Consider the following 19357-nt stretch of genomic DNA (forward strand, 5'->3'; position numbering starts at 1 on the left):
TGAATTAACCGGAGTGTGTGTCGAAAGCGCAGGAACACTGGTATCTATGCTTAAGAAACGTTTGCGTAGCAATCTTCTTATTTCTTCAAGTCGCGCGATTCGAGTTGTCCGTGACTGCAAATTTCCAATTAATAATTTCTTGGGGTTCATTTGCATTCCGAAAATTCTCATTAGTTCTTGCGGGCATTGTCCTTCTAACAAGTCGATACAACCATCACAATCTGGATCCCACATCCAGTAAATCGTTTTATCAATTTTAAGTGGAGGCAGTCCGAAAAAATCCCATTCTTTCAGGTCAGCAGCATTGCACAACACAAGTTGTTCCAGTAATTCAATGTATTCCTCCAGAGTTATCATCTTTACAACACTTGCAGAATTATATATCATACAGTTTCATGCAACCGCACAGCACGAGCGTGCGAGTATAAGTCTGCTACTCTATGACACGACACATATATTATAATGTTGCTCCCCTCTTGATTTTAATTCTACATCTCTCTTCATCTCTCTGTTCTAACTGGAATATCATCTAGCTCATCATTTTTTTGAAGAGTTTTGTTGATAATGCATGTGCACATCATACTATTTATATACATATAGAACAGGGGCGGGAAAGAAAGAATTAAAATGTATTACAAAGAAAGGCGAAGGAACCAGCGCAGTAATTAAGGCGCAAACATTTTAGTTTATTCAAAATAAATCATATATATAAAAATTCGCGAACGTTTCTGTCCTTTTTTTGGACTCTCCTCAGCGCAATACCTAACTGATACAATAAATTTAATCTAAAGTCCCTACGATGTTAACGGTTTTCAAACTTACATAATACTTAATTGTTAAACGGATGATTCGCGCGTGTCAATGACATTAGAAAGTCTAATCTAACGGGTTCCCTGGTATGCACGTCATCCTTAGGTTGTGTCTCCATATATATGCTCGATGTCATGTTCAAGAGCCTGTATATCTGTGTAATTTATATGTATATAGAGACACAAATTTAATGATACATTCCCAGTTACAGCGAGAGACTTACATGGCGATGTTGTGTCTGTGTGTATTCTCCGATGTCGTATAATCATTTTTCTTTTCCTTATATCGTAATGTATAATTTTAAGTAGACTATATAGATCACAAGGCAAGTCCCCCGTGTCTGCATTGTTCACGTACGCAGATTCGACTTATACTGAAGCCCGGTATAATAAACATGTAATGTTTTTCTAAATGAGTGTATGTAATGTATACAAACGTTAAGTACAAAATTCAAATTTTTGGTAAAGCGTCTATTGTGTTGTTATATGCTTCGTGTAAACCTTCTGTATCTGTTTGTAAATTTAAGCCATTGCTCTGTCTTTTAATAAACAACATTTCCGAGATCAGGCGTTTATTGTTGAAAGAATTAAACACAGTTGAACAGTAAAATAATTTATTTGTTGCAAGCATTATAAATAATTTCATTTATAGCACAAGTTATCAATTCACAATCTATAAGTGATTCGCTATTAAACATATTACTATCACGTATCGCCTTTGCGGCATTGCTCACATCGCGGATATTATCACATTGTAAAATATTTACAAATTGCTTAAATTTTTCATTAACACTATGAATATTCTCACACAGCCAGGAATACATATGATCAATACATTTTTCGAAATCGAATAAATGTAGTAACGTTGATGGTTTCATGTACAAAGAATTATCAGATGAAGTAATTTTTATAATTTTTGAAGTATACATGTTAACCGCTTCGAGTGTCAGATCACTAATCCATAGCGGAGTTTCAGTTAGCTGCTCAACGTCTGCTCGTTTCCGCATTAGAGATTTCCATGTTTCAATGGGTAATATTATTTGATTGCCTCGATTATCACCGAGAGCCAATTCCACATAGGATATTATTCCGACGCTGATTCCTATTTCCAAATATTTGTATGATGTTGGGGTTAAGACGTCCAAGTATACGAGCCGCACGATGAATGCTATAAAAATAATTAGAACAATATTTCAAAAATTATTTAACAACAAAAAAAAAAGTTGTTTATTGAAAAATTCATTTAACAGATAATATTGAAACTTACTTGTCACATTTCTTCTTGTACAAAACATTGCTCTCTTGTACTGGAACGTAATAATTCATGCTGGCGGAGTACATTTTAAAAGAACCTTTTCAATCGAGTGATCAATGTAATACTAAATTATTTTTAAATTTTATCCATAATATCCATTGTGATGGGGTGGGGATTATTGCTGATCCGATATTATTTTCAACCAATCAAAGCGTCGATGCACAGCTGCTGCTATGACATCAGTCCCAGGTGTTCAAAATGCAACATGTTCAAAATTTTCAAACGCCGATGCGCGGCTGCTATGACATCATCCTCAAATGAAATGTTAGAATTATTGTCAAGGTCAAAATGTGCAAAATGCAACATATTCAAAATTTTCAAGCGCAGATGCGCGGCTGCTATGACATCATCCTCAAATGAAATGTTAGAATTATTGTCAAGGTCAAAATGTGCAAAATGCAACATATTCAAATTTTAAGCACCAATGCACCGGCTGCTGTCATCCCCCAGGAGTTCAAAATGTGCAAAATTGCAATTTTCAAGCGCCGATGCACGGCTGCTATGACATCATCCTTAATGAAATATTAGAATTATTGTCAAGGTTAAATGTGCAACATACTCGAGTGCCAATGATCTCTACGATTAAATAAAAAGGATGGTAAAGAGGCATACTATGTTAGTATCATTGTCAGAGGTTCAGCAAGAGCATCTCAAAAATGACACAATTGGAAGCAAGTTTGTTGGAGCAAGCCACAAGGGTGAATTCGGTTGAAGAATATATTGTGTGGGAGCAGCAATGTGACGAATACATCGAATCACTGGAAGAACAAAGTCGAATAAAACGCCCACGATTACCGATAGGAGTTCGACAATCACTTGTCTCCCAAATCGCGCGTCTCGAAGGGTTGAAGAATTCGGTACGCAGACGTTTTATACACGCAGGTGTTGGAAGCAGTTCGCGAGACGTCGGACTCATATGAGAGATTGATACGGCGTTCGAGAGCCGCATCTTGACTGGTGCGGTGATAAACTATAATCACATTGAACCTCGTCAATTTCTCGAGGATGCCAAAGACATTGTGATCGGACACGTGCAAAAAGTGTTGCAAAAACACACTAGTGTGAAAGTGAACACTATATTTAATGGTGAGTTTGTGTCAGGCGATAAGCGTGCTAATAAAAGTATCAATACGAAAAACTTTGAAATCTTTCGCACCTCCAATTTACATGATTGGTACAAACGCCGCGTTATCGACCCCACACTAGCATCGCTAGAAGAGTTTCAAGAACGCGATAGTGGTTGGGCATTGTCGCGAAGAATCAATTTAATTGTAAATATAAACAAGTATAATCCAATGCGTGCGGGATGCCATGTTAAATTACCGCGAGAAATAATGATGAAAAGAGCAGTGGTTAATGTACAATCAAAAGACAATGCATGTTTTGCGTGGGCGGTGGTCGCTGCCCGCCGATAGAAAAGTGGAACGGGAATCTTCATATCAACATTATACGACAGTGCTGAATTTCCAGGACATTGAGTTTCCAGTGACTGTGAATCAAATTAAAAAGTTTGAACTATCAAACAACATTTCGATAAATGTGTACAGCATCGAAGAAAAGAACATTGTCTCGATACGTCTCAGCGAGCAAAAGAAAGACAGACACGTCAACTTGCTGTATGTGGAAGACAGCAACAGCGTTGGACATTTCACCTGGATCAAGAATCTCTCCCGACTTGTCAGCTCACAATTGAGCAAAAACAATGACAGAAAATATATCTGCGAACGGTATATTTATTGCAAATTATATATTAAATAATCATAAAATAATTATAAAGTGTTTATAATTGTTATTTTACAGATGTCTGCATTATTTCGGTTCGGAAGACAAGTTGCAGTCACATATGGTAGACTGCGGAAAGATGAATGACTGCGCTATCCGGTTACCGAGCGATAAGGACAAGTGGCTCGCGTTGAACAATTTTAATCGCAAAGAGCGACTTCCTTTTATCGTATACGCAGATCTCGAATGTGTGCTAGCAAAGACGGAAGAAGAAAAAAACTTTCAACATCATCAAGTATTTAGTATAGCATATTATGTACATTGCTCATATGACGATTCATTATCCGAGTATTATTTTCGTCGTAGTGTAGATTGCGTTTCGTGGTTTTCCAAACAACTACAAAATTTAGCGATACGCGTAAAGAATATTTTAGCAACTAACGTCCCCATGGTAAATTTAACATCAGACGAGTGGGAAAAATTTCATAGCGTGACGCATTGTCATATATGTGAGAAACCATTCACGCAAGATGACGATACACACGTACGCGATCATTGCCATCTGACCGGGCGGTACCGAGGTCCAGCACACTCAAATTGCAACTTAAATTATAAAAACTCTTTTTGCATTCCAATAGTATTTCATAATTTATCCGGTTACGACTCACATTTCATAATTAAGGAAATAGCTACAGCGTTCGAAGGGGGAATCGAATTACTTCCAATAACTAAAGAAAAATATATATCATTTACAAAAAATGTTCAAATTGCAGAAGACAAATCCAGAAATATTAAATTACGTTTTATCGATTCATATAAATTTCTCAATACTAGTCTCGATAAATTGGCATCATTTCTAAGTAAAGATAAACTCAAAAATTTACAATTGAAATTTCAAAATTTATCCACCGAAAACTTCGAATTATTAACACAGAAAGGTGTCTTTCCATATGAATACATTGACTGTGTCGACAAGTTGCAAGATACGTGTTTACCGCCGCGCGAATCATTTTACAGTTCCTTGACCGGCGACACTGTATCCGAGAACGATTACGCGCACGCCGAAAACGTATGGGAGCGGTTCTCCATTCGAACGCTGGGCGAATATAGCGACTTATATTTAAAAACTGATGTCTTGTTATTAGCCGACATTTTTGAAAATTTCCGGGATAAATGTATCGAGAGTTATGGGCTCGACCCCGCGTATTATTATACTCTCCCCGGGTATACGTGGGATGCCATGTTAAAGCATACACGTGTAAATTTCGAACTGCTCACAGACATTGACATGGTAATGTTTATCGAACGGGGTATACGCGGTGGTCTGAGTCAATGTTCAAACAGATATGCACACGCTAATAACAAGTATATGCAGTCGTACGATCCATTGAAACCATCTTCATATCTAATGTATTTCGATGTAAATAATTTGTATGGATGGGCAATGTGTCAACCATTGCCTTATGCTGATTTTCAATGGGTCGACGATGTATCTAATTTCGACACATCTATCACGCTCGATTCACCCACAGGCTACATCCTCGAGATAGATTTAGAATATCCGCGACATCTTCATGATACGCACACTGACCTACCGTTTTGCCCGACACGCGACAAGCCGCCAGGCAAGCGGGAAGATAAGCTTCTCGCAACGCTATATGATAAGAAGCGATATGTGATACACTACCGCAACCTGCAGCAATGTACGCCTCACGGCCTTCGCGTTGCAAAAATACATCGCATATTACAGTTCGCGCAATCTCCATGGCTTCGAAATTATATCGAACTTAATACGCAATTTAGAACACACGCGAAAAATGATTTTGAAAAAAATTTATATAAATTGATGAATAATGCAGTATTCGGCAAAACGATGGAAAATGTGCGTAATCGGGTTGATGTAAAACTTATCACACATTGGGAAGGAAGATACGGTGCAGAGGCAATGATTGCGAAACCAAATTTCCACAGTAGAAGTATCTTTTCAGAAAATCTAATCGCTGTCGAATTACGCAAACTCGAGGTAAAATTTTACAAACCAATCTATGTCGGCATGTGCATACTCGACATCTCTAAAACATGTTTATATGAATTTCATCATGAGTACATGTCACCGCTGCAGCGTGACAGATGCAGGGTAATGTACACCGACACAGACAGCCTAATATACCACATCGAATGCGGAGATGTGTACGAGAATATAAAGCGCGACGTAAGCAAATTTGATACGAGCGATTACGCTGCGGACAATGTGTACGGTATACCGCTCGTGAATAAAAAAGTACCCGGTCTAATGAAAGATGAAAACAACGGTGTGATTATGACCGAATTTGTAGGGCTTAGAGCAAAAATGTATGCCTTGCGAGTGGATGGCAAGAAAGATACGAAAAAAGTAAAAGGTGTCAAGAGTAACGTTGTCGCGAGAATGATAACGTTTGATGATTATACGCGGTGTTTGAATGAAGAGATTGAAATGACACGTAGTCAGTCATGTATAAGATCGAAATTGCATGAAGTATACACCATTCGCGAGACGAAAATTGCTCTAAGTCCTCACGATGACAAGCGGTATATCATACTTGAAACCACTGATACATTACCATGGGGACATTATAAAATACCTTTGTAAATAATATTTGTTGTAAAATATGTATATTTTGTATATTTTGTATATGTATATTTTGTATAAATATGTATATTATATGTATATTTATATTTATAAAATTATTAGATAAATATATTGTAAAATAAACAGTGTACAGATATTTTAAATAAATGTTTATAATATATTATTTTTATGAATCCATGAGTTGTGAGATTTATCCAGTCCCAACCATTTCACATAAACATCATCGCCTTTTTTTCGCAAAATCTTTTCCACGAGATATACATCGGGATTTGCAACATGATGTAACTCGTACTCGTAGAATCCTCCGGCGACGGAATTTCCGCGCGAATCCTCAGGTATATATGTCGCAGGATTAGTTTTCTGCACTTTGATAATTTTAAATATTTCGGTAGTCCAATTTGGTGTAAAACCTTTTTCGAAGATGGTCTTGAATTTACTCACGCGTACCTGACAGCCTACTTTGAATCTTGCCGGAGCAGCAATTTCTACGTTACTGTATATCGTATTTAAAAGTTTTTCGGCAATCTCCGGAGTAACATCAATAGGTTTCATGCCGATAGTGCGATGTTTTCGCGCATTGTACTCTGCAACGAGTCGCGACAGCGCGTCGATCCACTTGTAATTGCCATTAAGTGTAAACATTTTCCACATATTGTTCTTTAAAGTACGATTAAATCGTTCCACCACTGAGGCTTTCATAACAGAATACGTCGAGTAATGATTGATGTTGTGTTTTTTTACGAGTTTCTGCACATTTGCATTGTAAAATTCTTTTCCTCTATCGGTTTGTATGTTTCTCGGACATCTCTTGCCATCTCGAAATATCTCGGCGATAGCGTCAGCTATTTCGCGTCCGCTCTTATTCTTGAGCGGCACGGCCCATGCATACTTGCTCAACACATCGATGACGGTGAGTAATTGTATCCTTTGTTGACTCTTGCATAAGGACGCATCTCGACCACGTCAGCTTGACACAGGTCGTCGTATCCACATACTATGATGCGTCTACGCGGAAAATTTCTTCTCGCTGGAGCGTGCAATTCCTCCACGAGTAGTTGCTTTTCAGAGGTGTTTGATCGAGGCATATTTGTAATAATGTGATATAATTTTCACGTACAGTTCTTTATGTATGTTTTAATGTAGTCTACGTTACAGTCATTTTATCCAGCGTTAATAATAGCGCCTGCATATTCCTTTCAAGCCTTATTATTTTTTTCTCAATTTCTTTCTGTTGATCTCTCAAAAGCTTGACACTCGCTTCGACATATCGTTTGTTGGCTGCATCATTATCATCTTCCGGTTGCTCTACACGTCGTATCTTGGGCGACCTTGCGTCATAGCCGGAGGCTGTTAGACACAGAGTGTTATCGCGCACGTAATTTCTTAGTAATCCATTCCATTGATAATATGAATTATTATTCGACGTTCCAAGTGATAATCCAAATTTATTAATCGACATTTCGATACCACTAATATTGACAAACTGACTCGTATCGTGGATGTATAACTTATTTTATAATAATGCCAGCTTCGTAAAGTTCCTCGATAATCGACAATATTTCATTGTCGTGGGCGTTGTTGCCGGCTTGACGTGAAGCTTCGAGCAATCGCAGACGATCTACCAACTCGTTGGGATCATTCCAATGCACGTAATCAATCTTATTATTGTTTAAGGTCATAGCACGCGGTATACCTTTTCCAGATTTTTTATCAGAAAATAATGGTGCGATTATATATTTATATTTGTATCCCTTGTTACCTAATACTGGATGATTCACATTACCATTTCGTCTGTGCGCATTTGTTCTTATTAATATACTTTTGTAGTTTTGCAAGTCATTTGCAGTATATATTTCATCGTCGGGAATTCTCTTGAAAACCAGCTCGTAAAGACCTGCTGTTCCAACGTATTTTGATCCATCGATAATTATATTATCATTTTTATCCACATCGAAATTTTTATTACCGAGCATCATTCCTTTGTCGATAAATTTAACACCGTATACGTAATCCATCTTGGAATTTTTATCTTGACTCAATATAGCTGCCACATATTTTTGAGCAAGTGGACCCAGGTGATTTCGCAATGAATTTTGACCCTCAGATGTTTGTAATGAATGTTGAATCGATGTCACAAGCGATTCAAGTGAAGTCTCGAAAATTTCCTCGATAGATGTCTTATCATGTAATAATTGTCTTGGTTGTACATCTTGTATCGGAGTAGAAGTAGTTGCATCCAATAATTGTTGCATTCGCCTGCTTTTGATTCGCTTTGGAGTAGAAGTTATACCGCTCAATGATATATTTGATCGCTTTGTTTTAAACTCTTTTTTCTCTCCGAGCATACTCGATGGTTCAATCTTTTCTTCACCAGACTCAACACCGACTGTGTTTTCAACAAGCTGTTTCAGAGGTTCAGAGATTGGTTTAAAATGCCTCTCCAATGCATCGTCCTCCTCCATTTTACCAGTTTTCAAGAAACGATATTTTTTCCGGATTGAATCGCTCGTTTTCGAAATCTCTCTCACAATCTTTTCACGATCGTTATTCATCATGTTGTAATTTAGACGTTGCTCGATCAATGTGTCAAAAGCGACTAATTGCTTTGCGGTATTGCAAATTCATTAAATCCTTTTCTATATCGTCCATTAGTCAGCGGACTATCCTTGTCAATCGCCGCGAATCCATATTTATGTTGCCAACATTTCTGGCAAAAAGCGCGAAAATTATCGTAAGACATATCTGTATTTACATGATCGTTGTACACATGTTTCAAGTTTGTCCCATCTTGTTTAAATAAAGTTAATAAGTTTGCATTGTCACGTATAAGATGCTTGGGTATCTTGGCATACGTTTGACAAAGATAGAAACAGTCGACGCTCGAGTGTCGTCCCATTGCAAAGTACTCTCTTATCATATCTTGCTTGTCGCATGCCACGTCATCAAAGATAAAAATTGAATTCGGAAGCGCCTCACTCGGTGGAATGACATCGCTATTATTACAGAATGTAAAATAACCAATTTCTTCTATCGTTGATAGCAAATTTTCCAAATATCGATATTTCGGTTGTTGAAGCGATTTCGAGTAAACGTACATGTTCTCGAAGCAAACGCCGTGCGGGCTTTCTATCAAACTAATCAACGCGTTAGTTTTACCGCAATTCGAGGGGACGCAGATGATACCGCGTATAGTATTTGGTAGCATGTTTCCATGTCTGCGTATTTCTTTATCCAACATTAACCGTGTTTTATCGTCGAAATTTGTAACTTTGATTATCGTCGATTGCTGAACGAACCGCATGTTTTCTCTCGAATGAATGAATGAGTCATGGAGAGCCTATTTATAGCTGCGCGGAATCATGAATCGCTCAGTAGCGAAAAAATGTTTCTTTTGCTAACAAGTGCTTCCGATATTCACGGTTTAAGCGCCGAACAGCTGCAATTTGTGTCAAAAGCATTTTTATTGCGATACGAAAATCACATCCACTACGTGTGGGACAAGCTTCCGGAACACATAAAGGCGGATCCAGAGATTCAGGCCTGTCGCCGCTGTTTCGAACATTACAATCGACCGTGGCAGCGAACACACATCGACGGTCCAGCGCCGATGATAAAGGATTGCAGCGAATGTCAACGAAAATAGGTAGTGGTCTCTTTAATCGCGCGATAAACGCACTTCCGATCGAATTACATATCCCCGGCTATCAGTTTTGCGGTCTGGGGACTCATTTGGAAAAGCGATTGGCTAGAGGTGATCGAGGCATTAATCCATTGGATGCTGCGTGTCGCGAGCACGACATTGCATATTCCCAAAGCAACGCCCTCAGAGAACGACACGTTGCTGATAATATACTCGCTGCGAAAGCGCGAAAACGTATTATTGCGAGAGATTCGACTCTTGGTGAAAGAGCAGCCGCTACGACTGTTTGGGCAGCTATGAAAGCAAAGACAAAATTCGGTATGGGGATGAAGACGAAAAAATCTTTGAAAAAGAAGAAGAAACGAATACTGCCTGTGGCGAAGCGTGGTGGTATCTTGCCAATTTTACCATTGTTGGGAGTTCTCGGTTCGTTGGCCGGTGGAGCAGCGGGAGTCGCAAAGCTGTGAATGATAGCAAGGCTGCGCAACGTCAGCTTGAAGAAATGCAACGTCATAATCGCGCTATGGAAGGTCGTGGAGTTTATCTCGCTCCATACAAGCGTGGACAGGGATTCTTAACTAAGAAAAAAAAACGTCAAAAAAAAAACGCTAAAAATGCCTGTGGGTGTAACAACTAATGTACAATTGCAACAACTGGCAAGACGTATGCGTATACCATTCTTTAGAGGTGTTTTCATGCGCAATAATTTACCGATAAGCGGTATACGACAAAATGAAAGCGGTATTGTAAATTTGGATGAAGTTGATGGTTCAGGTACCCATTGGGTAGCATATGTAAAGAGAGGAAATCGAGCAATATATTTCGATAGTTTTGGCAATCTTCAACCACCCAAAGAATTGGTGCAATATTTAAATGTTGCGAAAATAGAATACAATCACACATCCTATCAAAATTATAATCAGAATAATTGTGGACAATTGTGTTTACGATTTCTTCAAACGACTGATATAAAGCCTGTCAATCCATCATCACGATTCAGTTTGACAACATGTCGCTAACACTAACGTTGACTGGCAAAAGTAGCGTTTTCGCTGTAAGCTACTTTCCAGCTATTGATTTATCGAATGGTGATTATGAGCTCGGTTTAACAGATTTTGAAACTTATCATACGATACCGAATGTAAATTCTAAGAATAATAAATTTTACTTTGATAACGATGACAAGGAAATTACGATACCCGAAGGATCATACGAAATACAAGCTATAGATGAGTATCTGAGACGTGCAATTTCAGAATATCCTTCCAATAAAGAGCAGAATGAAGATGCAATAGCGCTTCGCGCCAATCATAATACTCTAAAGAGCGAAATCAAATGCATCTATAGAATAAATTTTAGTAAACCAGACAGCATTGGATCGCTGTTGGGATTCTCGTCGAATCGTATATTGCAACCTCACAAATGGCATGATTCGGATTTACCTATAAATATTATTAGCGTGAATATTATCCGTATAGAATGTAGCGTCACCACTGGTGCGTACAGTAATGACAAACGCGTACACACGATACATGAATTTTCATCGAGCGTGCCGCCAGGATATAAGATATCGGAAACGCCTGCACAGATCATTTATCTCCCAATCGTCGTACGGAGCATTACTGATCTAACGATACGCATTGTTGATCAAGAAGGAGATTGCTGGATTTTCGAGGAGAGGAAGTTACTGTAAGATTGCACGTACGGCGTCGACAAAATTAGCGTGTGATGCTCGTGCTAAATGATACGGAGCACGTGAGAGACAATAATTTTACGAGGGACAATACTTTTACGAGGGACAATACTTTTGCGAGAGCAGCTGCGGCAGTGAGCGACAATAATCAGAGATCTCGTTACACTAAAAAGAAACTCAGCGCATTGAATCGCGAATTTTTAAAATCATTGGGATTCATCGTACGAGAAGATGATTGATATTTTGAATATTGGTGGTGAACCAGTCTTTGATGATCGTATCGTCAAGGTTGAGACACATACATACAATCCATACGCCAACTCATCGCTTGGACATAGCGATGAGATACGGATACCTATACACCACCAGGATTTGTACACGTTACCGTGCGAAAGCTTTCTGTATGTTGAGGGAAAGTTGACGATATCTAAAATAGATGCAAATGAAACGCTGGTATTGGCAAATAACTGCGTTGCGTTCATGTTTGATGAAATTCGATATGAACTCGATGGTGTGGAGATTGATCGCAACAGAATCGTTGGAATAACTTCTACGTTGAAAAATTATGTCTCTTTAACTACCGAGAGAAGTAAAATCTTGAAGAATGCCGGGTGGGATATGACACATAATGGATCATGTGGTGATAGTTGCATGTTTAACTTTTGCGTACCGCTTAACATGCTGTTGGGATTTTGCGAAGATTACAAGCGAGTTGTGATTAATGCTCGCCACGAATTAATTTTGATACGTTCGCGCAACGACAACAATTGTCTGTATGGACCTGCTGAAGCTGATATTGAATTGATCAAGATACAATGGCGTATGCCGCATGTAATATTGAACGAAATCAATAAACTATCCTTGTTACGAACATTGGAAAGCGGGCGATTCTTAAACATGAGTTTTCGCTCTTGGGATCTGTACGAATTTCCGCTGTTACATAGTACGACCAAGCATTCGTGGACTTTGAAAACCGCCTCTCAGCTGGAAAAGCCGCGATATGTGATCTTTGCATTGCAGACTGGTAAAAAGAATGTTATGACAAAAGATGTTACTACATTCGATCATTGTAAATTAGCCAACGTTAAGCTATATCTAAACTCGGAATCTTATCCCTACGATGATTTAAATTTAGATTTTGAAAAAAATAGATTCGCCCTCTTGTTTGATATATACTCTCGTTTTCGCAAATCTTATTACGGGTGTGATATTGAGAATGTACTAACTATCGCAAAATTTCTACATTGCGGTCCTCTCGCAGTTATTGATTGTTCGCGACAAAATGAATCTGTCAAAAATTCTACCGTGGACGTGAGAATAGAATTTGAATGTAAGGAAGATTTACCGGCAAATACTACCGCCTATTGTCTCATTTTGCACGATCGTTTTGTCGAATATTGTCCATTGACCAACATAGTTCGTAAAATTACTTAATCAGCATTTATCCTCTGATATAAAAGATTGAGATTTTTAACAATCGACATCAGTCGTCCAACATTCTTGCAACAATATGGTTGTACCAACATTTGTGGATCTACAAGGATTTATTTTCAATAAACAGTTTATTGTGAAGGAAGCGGCGATCCTGAGAAGAGGATTCATTGTTTCACATTATTTTTTCGCATGCCCCGTACCATGGGATGTGCTCATAAAATCGGAGAGACGTCAAGCCTCATGGTTGACTCGAAATCATCATGGATTGCAATGGGTAGATGGAAACGTTCCATACAGCATGTCTCAGCGTTTGATTACAACAGCTATCGCTGGTATGATACAAGAAGAAGAAGAGTCATCCTCTCTTGTGTATGTAAAAGGCCATGAAAAGCGAGAATGGTTGATCGATATAATGGACGATGCGAGAAACGGTTTCATTATTGAGACTTTGGATGCAGACTATGAAGATATTCCTACATTAAACAAATTAGATACTACCTATAGCCTACGTTGCGATAAACATGTAAAAAATTGCGCTTTAGAAAATGTATTTAAAATATTTAATTGGTGGTCAAATCATCGCAATGATTCACCACACCCTTTTTTTGAATAAATTAATATTGAAATAATATTATCTTTGTTCGCTCATTTTCCTCATACGCATACAAGTATTATATGTCCACACGTGTTCGTATTAATTTCAGCATGTGACAGCATTCTTATGTTATAATTTTTTAAATGTAGTCGATTGAGGTTTGAATGTGGTTGATTGATGTTTGATCGAAGTTCGAAGGTGGTTGATTGACGTTCGATCGAGGTTCGAAGGTGGTTCGAAGTTGGTTGATTGATGTTCGATCGAGGTTCGAAAGTGGTTCGAAGGTGGTTGATTGATGTTCGATCGATGTTTGAACGTGGTTTGAAAGTGGTTCGAAGGTGGTTGATTGACGTTCAATCGAGGTTCGAACGTGGTTGATCGAGGTACGAACGTGGTTGATTGACGTTCGATCGATGTTTGAACATGGTTCGAAAGTGGTTCGAAGGTGGTTTCAATTTTAAATATTATTCATATGCTTATTCTCATCATGGAATCTTTGTCTCGGACCATCTGTTTTCTTATCTCATGTGCCGAGTAAGCGTTCAAGCTATTATGTCATACATCCCCTACTCTTTTTAACGTGAGTCTTTTTAACCCCGTGGTGTTCGTACATCCATCATAAAGTTTCAGACTGTTAATAATGGAGCACGAGGTTATAATTATTGATGATAGTGATGATGAGTCGATAGTGGTTGAAGTTGGATCAGACGTTGATGCTATATCAGACGACGAAATGGGCTCGGACGTTGAAATTGAGCCCGCAAACGATTCGGACTATGACAGTGAGTGTGATGGTGTTACTCGGGAAAGAAGAGTGCAAAACTTGTACACAGCGGACATCATCGCCATGGATGATACGACGAGAATGTGCGCGATACGTCTGTATTATCGTCCATGGGGTGGTGCTAAGTTGTGCACAAGGTGTTTTGTGCGAATGCAAGATCTTTTCGTTGAAATTTACGTCGTGCGCACTCACCAAACGGCACAATACGAGCAGCTTTTGGGACAGTGGTGTACCGGTTGTCAGGCTCCGATGGACCAAATTTTTACAAGAAACATGTGTCCAGTGTCCAATCCATGTAAGTCTCATTAATTTTATAATAACTAAATTAAAATATTTAAAAATTATTAAATTAATAAATTGATTAATAAAATAAATAATAATATATTTAATAAAAATTTCTGTTATGTAGGAGTTCCGCCATGCCGCCTCATAGCCATCGCCATCGCTAAACACCGCCCCACATCCCCCTATACATTTTTTATTTTATATTATATTTTATATTATATTTTTATATTATATTTTATATATTTTATATTATATTTTTATATTATATTTTATATATTTTATATTATATTTTTATATTATATTTTATATATTTTATATTATATTTTTATATTATATTTTATATATTTTATATTTTAAATTTTTAAAATTTTTTAATTTACACACACACAAAATTGTATGATCGCACACACACATAGTTATATAATAAAAATTGTTTTAAATATTAAAAATATATAGTTTATTTTAGAATAGGTCCTCTCCCCTTCCTCATCCTAAAAATATTAATTAAAAAAAAATATTATAAAAAAAAAAGTCTCTCTTACGAACGCCTCTCTCTTTGCGTTCTCCTTCGCTGCATCAGCTCTCGCGCTCTCCTTCGCGTCATCTCGCTACCTCTCATCATCTCGCGCTATCTCTCTCGCTCTTGCGTCATCTCTCTCGCGTGCGCCTCGCACTCTCCTTCGCGTCATCTCGCTACCTAGCCATCTCGCACTATCTCTCTCGCTCTTGCATATACGCCTCGCTTGCGTCATCTCTCTCGCGTGCGCCTCGCGCTCTCCTTCGCGTTCCTCTCTCCGCGCGGACCCCTTATCCAAAAAGCTTCATGCGGTCTTTCGCGGATTCCTCTCTCCCCGCGGACCCCTCGCGGACCCTAAAATCGCGGACGCTCCCCTCCCCGCGGACCCCTCGCGTACCCTAAAATCGCGGACGCTCCCCCTCCCCGCGGACCCCTCGCGGACCCGGCTCCAAAATCGCGGACGCTCCCCCTCCCTGCGGACCCCTCATGGTACATCGCGGACGCCTCCCGCGTGATGTCATTCCCCCTCCCCGCGTGACGTCATTCCCCCGCGCCCTGGTTCCCCTCGCCCCCCTCCCCTCATTGCCCCTGGGTTAGAACCCGCCTAGTATTACTACTGACGTGCCTGATTTTTCTAATACGGTTGTATTGTTTTCAGGTCTTCAGGTTCCTGCTGGTCCTGGCGGTCCGTTTGGCGCAATGCCACCGCTGCCACCAAAATTGTTGTGCCGCCAATTGTGTATGGCACTGGGGTTGCGCTGAATTTAAGAATGAGGATCCTCGGGTCGCGCAGGGCGTTACAAGGAAGAAGATTGGATTTTTATTTAAATACACTTTTTATTTTTGATTAATTTAAGTTTTTATTCTAGTCCTTGATTCCATTTAAATATTCGCGTAGTAGCAAGTGTTTTTTTTAGTAATTCTTCTTAATGATTCGGATTTTTAACTGGCAACTTCCGTCGCGATTTTACTCCCGATCTTTTATATCAGTGCTCGGAATTAGTTGCCCTTTTCGGACTAATCTCTGAAGCGACGCCTTCGGCCGAGCCGCCGATCACTCGGGCAACGCTAAGCCTCAGGAGTGTCCCTACAAAAAAAAATATGCTGAGATTGTAACTTCCGCGAAATCGTCATTCAATTTTTGTAGACACTCCTGAGGCATAACGTTGCCCTAGCGATCGGCGGCTCGGCCGTCGATCCTCGAACGGTGGTGGGAGAGCGAAGACGTCACTTCAGATATCGGCTCGAAAAGGTCAACTAATTCCGAGCACTGTTTTATATGATTCGATTCTTGAATTTCCTTCGGAGGGGACCCTTAGAAACAGGCGCCTGATTGGTTAAAAGGATTCACGCGTTTTTCATCTAAATGCAAGCGAAGCAGGTCGGAGTCGCGGGTCTTCGCTTGCATCTCGCGGTTTCCGGTGCTTCGCGCGTGTCTCGCTGCGTTAGCGTTTTCGCGCGACGAGCGCTTGGCGAGAGCGCCCTTTTATGAGTAAAAATATTTTATAATACTTTATAATAAATTCTTATTTCTAATACTATTTCAATACTGGTTATAGTCATTCGGACTATAACAAGATTCTCTACCTGAAATTTCCAGATTTGATAATTGTCAGTCCCTTTCAATTTAACAATTTTTATACCGCCTAACGCCGATGTTTTCGGTCTGATCTTTACTTCTTCGTTTGCTGGCATAGTGTTCTTCTAAACGTTGCAAGAAAAACAACACACAACTCTTCAATCGTTGTAAACGATTTTTGCGCCGTGATCACTCAATCGTGACTTCGCTTCTCTGGGCTCATAACTTGATGTTATTTTACTTGAGCAAATAGAAGGAAATACACAAATAGAGTTGCTATAATATTAAAGCAATATTTATTTAGCATAGAAGCGTAGTAAAAGAGACTTCTGATTAGAACGCAAGTAAAAAATGGCGGAATAATAAAAGTAGTGCAGCCAACTAGTGGCTAGTAATTAGAAAACACAAGAACATAATTAATAATTATTATTAATAGTAATTATATGTGTAAACAATTGTGTAATTTTACTTATAATTACTATTAATATTGATAATATTATAATATTGGTAATATTATAAATCAATAGTTAATATGTTTCAAAATAATTATAATTATTGATGTTAGAAAAATCACTACACACCTAAGCGACCTCTCACATATTCGTCCATTCGTTCTCGCTCCTACTCACTCGCTATCACTCGATCTCTCTCTCTCTCTCTCTCTCTCTCTCTCTCTCTCTCTCTCTCTCTCTCTCTCTCTCTATCTATCTATCTTTCTCTGAACGCGACTGCCTCCTCACGCATTCTTCCTCCCCCTTTCCCGCGGCCGTGACCCACTCGGAGATTGTTCCTCGTGGACCTCGGGCGGGCGTATCCTTTGTTCCCGCGGTGATTTCGCGCAAAAGGAAGAAGAAAAAACAAAGATGATGGACAATACTTTTTCCACTGCCACTGGACTCTTCGTCGAACCGTCTCCTCCCGTCCCAGGCTTCCCGGACTGTCGCAAACAACGCGCGATTCTCTCGCTTCCTCGCTTGCGTGCGCAATCTGACAGCTATTTCAAATATTGCTCTGGAAGTTCTACGATCTATAGAACAACACACAAGACTTCATCGCGCGTTCTATATATGTGCGTGTCAGTGGATACCGTACATAGGGACCACAGTACAGTCTACGCAAGAAGTTGTGAGTACTTAACTCATACATTTCGGTCGAATTAAACCAAGGTCGTAATAAGGACTACTCGGACGGATACACGTCTACTTGATCTGCGATCAGAATAAACTTTACGTACTGTGCAAAATAGCGACGGTACGATGTCAGCGAATTTCGACGAGTTGTTCTCAGAGCAACAGCTCACGATCCAATTAATGACTCGAGTCCTGGTCAACTATTGAAAATTAGGACAAATTCACCGCAGTAAAGACGCGCCTCCGGATTGCGGAACTGGAAAAGTTATGGACCACGTGCAAGGATCTTCACGTTCGACTTCAATCGACAGCTTCCGATGACGATTTGAAAATTGATTATTTCGCTAAGGAGGAGTTCTATGAGGCCACTGACGAATACGAGTCATCGATGGACACTCTGTCAGAGATGCTCGACCGACAGTCAAAAGACTCCCCCCCCCCCGTGAAGCGTGCCGACCCGGATGACTCCGTTTCCAGTCACGACTCGCATAACTGCAGGTTTGTGTTACCGCGAATAACGATTCCGCCGTTTGACGGCGAACTGACCAAATGGAAAAGTTTTCGCGATTCGTTCGAGGCTTTAATTAGTAGTAACACAACGTTATCAAACGTACAAAAGTTGTATTTCTTGAAGTCATTCCTTGAGGAAGACGCCGCCTTGCTTATAGCGCACGTACAAATGTCCGACGCGAATTACGACGGCGCCTGGAAAATTCTGAAGGACGAATATGATTGTTCGCGTGCTTTAATAATGGCTCACATCAATGCGTTTGCGGGTTTTCCAATTATGAAAAATGAGTCCGCGATCGAATTAAAGCGTTTGAGAGACACCGTTAACTCATCGTTGTCCGCGTTGTGTATTCTGAAACGACCAGTAGATGGCTGGGACGATTTGTTGGTCTACATCGTCTTACAAAACTTCAGCGCAAGAACGAGACGCGAGTGGAACATTAAATTGGGCGCCTCCAATGACTACCCGACTTTCACCCGACTGATTGAGTTTCTCAACGAGAGAGCACACGGAATAGCCAAGCCGGAGGAGACACACGAAATTAGTTCAACTCGCGCCTTGCCTGAAAAAACGAAGAACAAAACTCACGCCTCCGTAAACACTACGTCTGTTCGTAAATGTCAATGTTGTTCCCAGAATCACTTTATCTGGAAATGCGCAATTTTTAAAAGAAAATCGATCGCGGATCGATATAATGTCGCGCGACAATGGCGT

The sequence above is a fragment of the Prenolepis imparis genome, unplaced genomic scaffold, assembly GCF_030444845.1.
Source record: "Prenolepis imparis isolate NDT839.2.m4 unplaced genomic scaffold, iyPreImpa1.0 SCAF_7, whole genome shotgun sequence".
Taxonomy (NCBI): domain Eukaryota; kingdom Metazoa; phylum Arthropoda; class Insecta; order Hymenoptera; family Formicidae; genus Prenolepis; species Prenolepis imparis.